The sequence below is a fragment of the Alligator sinensis genome, unplaced genomic scaffold (assembly GCF_000455745.1).
Source record: "Alligator sinensis unplaced genomic scaffold, ASM45574v1 scaffold89_1, whole genome shotgun sequence".
In the NCBI taxonomy this organism is placed as follows: domain Eukaryota; kingdom Metazoa; phylum Chordata; order Crocodylia; family Alligatoridae; genus Alligator; species Alligator sinensis.
The window spans coordinates 234,901-238,950 of NW_005843062.1; positions in this window are offsets into that span (position 1 = coordinate 234,901).

The following is a 4,050-nucleotide window of genomic DNA, read 5'->3' on the forward strand; positions in this document are numbered from 1 at the left end:
AGAGAGAGGCAGAGCCTATGATATCTATGTTCCTTACTGTGTGTCCATTAATTGTGTTCCTGTTGTCCATGTTCGTTGTTTGTTAGTTTACTGGATCCAATAATAACAACTCGATTAATTGTTAATGAGACTGTCATTATTTAGAGGGTCTCATTTGCCTTCTCAAGTTCAGCTGTAGACATGAGTTGACTAGAGTCAGGGTCAACTACCTCTAGTTTGAGAAATGTCATTAGGCATTTATTGTAAGAATTAACAACCTTTATTTCAATTGCTGTGCTTTCTTTTTCCTCATGCAACACAGTCTCACTGTTATCAAAAGGAGACATTCTGACTGTCTTCCTTTTTTGCTCATATCATCAGTTTGCAAATATAGAAAGAATAACTGTTTAAACCTCTTTGTTTTCCCTGTTTCCCCACATCTTTGTTGGGGCTTTTAACTTCTCTGTTCTTCTATTTGATATTTTCTAAGTTCCTTTGTACTCCTGGTACCATGTGGAATTCAATCATCACTTGCCAGAGAACTCCCTTTTTCCCTTTCTGGCTACATTGACTCCTTTCCTCACCACCAAAAGCAATGGTGTCAATGGAGCTCAGTCTGTCCTTGATAGAGCTGAAGTGTATGGGTTGATCTCAAGCCTTCTGGCTAAAAATACCTAAAATGGTTCCTCCACTTCTGCAGCAAGGAGTACACTTAGGTAATGCCTTTCCAGGTACTGTGACTTGGGGTATATATACACGTGCAAAGAAGTTGCTCCAATGCAATGTAATTACCGTACTCCAGCAGACTCCAGCATCATGTGTATCAGCATCCCTGCACTGAAAAATGGTAGTGGAGGTGCTTTAACTAAGGCTCATTCAGCGAGCTTTAGTTAAAGTGTCCCTCCTGCTATTTTTCAGCATGGAGACACCAATACATGTGAAGCTGTGGATGCTTTAGAGTGATTCTTGGAGCCGCTCCAATTAAGGCATACCCCCCCCCACACACACACACACATTCCCAGAGCACATGTATAAATGCCCTAAATGCCTCACAGCCAGGATTCTCTAGTAAGCATTGCATCTGCCTGCACTCAGCTCATACATCAACATAGTACCAGTCATGTGGAGGTTGTCATGGTGTGGTCAGACTCTGATGTGGATCCTAGGGAATATTTGTACCTCTCAAGCATAGGAGGAGATAGGCACATGCAGTCTCAAATCCACAGCCTGTATCTCTGTACTGTTGTCTATGGAGTTGTTTTCCTTAAGACCCAACTGTCAAGGGAACTCAAGGTAACACATAGCTATCAGTGACAGGCACATAGTTTAATATGTGAGGCCAGCAAAACCATAGGGCATGTGTAGATGACACAGGTGTTAATGTAGACCACCTGAAAATTTTAATGCAGCTTTTTTGGTGCAGTGCATTTTTGTTTGCACGACATGGCGTCTATGTTTGCACGAACAGTGCTTTTGAGTGAGTTAAGCCCCCATGTGTCATTCTCCAGAGATTTCAGTAGGAGTTAAATACCAATTTACCCCCTAGAATATCTCCTTGGTCCCAGTGCTGCTGCCCCACATCTCTTTTGTCTTGCCACTGCCTCTTGCGCTTCTTCTTCCCATAAGTCCTTGAAAACCTCTCCGCAGCTCTCACAGATATTGTGCAGCACACAGGCTGCCACAATAAAGGCCATTATATTTTCTTGCTTCATCTTGAGCCAGCACATAAGTACCCTCCATCATCCTTTCAGTCAGCCGAACACATTCCATGGTCATCCTGCAATTGCTGAGGCAGTAGTTAAAAAACAGCTTTTGCCAGTCAGTGATGCTCCCTTCATAAGGCTTCATGAGCCAGGGCTTTTGTGGGTAGGCGCTATCCACTAATATAACTGGGGGAACGGTGACACTGCAGATCACTGTCTCCTCCACACTGGGTGTGTAATGTCCATTCTCCATGAAGGCAGGCAGAGAGGAGTTTCTGAACATGCATGCATCGTGCGTGCTGCCGGTCCACCCGGTATAAATGTTCATGAACAAGCCCCAGTGGTCCACCACTGGGTAGTATGATTTGTGAGCCATTTTTGGTGTCTCTTAATCAGAGCCCTTTTATTTCTATATAATTGAGGTCTTTTGTAATCAAAATGTCATGTGATACTAAGCTTTTATAAAAACAAACCAAACAGCAGCAAAAAAAGGTTTGTTTGAGAATTTTGAAGTATCAAATGGATGATTTAATAAGTCTTCCTTGAATTCATGCTGATTGATATCAATGGATATGTCTACATTTGGCTTTGACCCATTTTTGATGATGCTGCAGATAAAAAATAAGCCCTTTTCACCCACTCCAGTACCACATATTCAAAACCAGGAACTGAAATAATAGTCCAGGGATTCATGAATGTCCAGTGTGTACACACCTAGTTAAATTATTAGCTTCTAATTCTTCATTGATAGCTATACATAAACAATTATGTGATTGATTTTTTGCAGAGACAGACATGAAACTAAACAATATAGCTATTTGTCTTTTCCTTTTTTACTTTATTCCCATCTGTATTTAGTAATAAACCTATACCTGATGTAAACACTTTTTTGTTTCTGATATTTAAAAAAAAGGAATGAACCAAAAAAACCTTTTTCTTGTTTTTATGCTCTTAACAATGATAATTATTGACCTCTTTAGTTTTTAACTTGTATTGACTGTCATTTACTCCCCGCTTTTCCATGTCTTGTATATTATTTTTTTTCCACTTTCACACCACTTCCATCTTTCTTCTAACCAGCGTGGCCCACTGTTAGTTTTTTGTGTATTTAGATACATAGCTTTTTGGGTATCCAGGAGGGTAATCTTGAATAATTCCTTATTTTCATTAACATTTTCCATTTTTTGCCTTTACTTTGTTAGGCTGACAATTTCCTTAAGCTTTAAAAAGTGTTTCATTTAAAGTTTAAAATATGCATTTATTTGGTTTACTGCCACTTGCACAAAGTAAATGTAGGAAGATCATACTTTCTAGTTTCTAAGCAACTGCTATTTTTTAGTAGAACTAATAACTGTTCTTTGAACAAAAACATGAAGTGCAGGACTGAGTCGCTTTGTTTTCGATGCAGGACTTTCTGAGTTAAAAATATTATTTATTATTTTTAGAATTTGTAAGAACATGTTGTTACTGGCTGCATGAGGTATCTAGAAAACATACACCAGATTGAGTTCCCACATGATAATGCACATTATAAACAGATGCTTAAGATTTAGTTTTCCCTATTCTCTAGTGATTTTAGCAGGTATGTAAGAGATACCAGCCACTACCTTTTCTTTAGGCTTTTCATTTGAAACATTAAGAAAGGAGCATTTGGCATCCTGTGATTCTGAACACTCTCTGATTTGGTAACAGGTAATGATGTTGCCCTGTGGGGTCAAGCCAACTCTCAGGATCTCAATATTGCGCTGTTAGAAAGAAGCATGTGACACATTTGCACATAAAAAAACCACACAAATCAATTAGTTGCACATACACATCCAAACCAGCCTAGGCACATGCATACCTATCACCAATTCAAGCACATACACTATACATCCCAAAAGTTAGACACAGATCATTAATTCGTATATCATGCACACAATGACATATATAGATATATAGATATAGCTATATAGATATACACACACACTCACCAGTTCACACACATACAACCCACCTATACATACACACAGGTAAGTTCCTAACTTGGATGGTACAGTGTGTATGTGTGTGCTTGGGGTACCTGGGATACTTGGGGGAAGGTTCAGGTGAGAGAGAGTTAAAGTGTAGGGAGTGAAAGTTGCCAGAACTGGGATTAGAACCAGTAGACTAGAGAGAAGCTGGCTGAGGAACTGAGGCTTGGGTTTACTTAAGATAGACTGGAGCTGGAAACTGAGGCACACAGCTGAGATATTTGGGGGGCACAGATAAGTGGTGGCAAGGAGACGACAGCTAGGAAAGAAAATGAGGCAGAAACCTGGTTGCTCAGGGAAAAAGGAAAAGGCAGTGGGGATAAGATGGTGGCAAAGAAACAGGGGGTTTGGAGGCA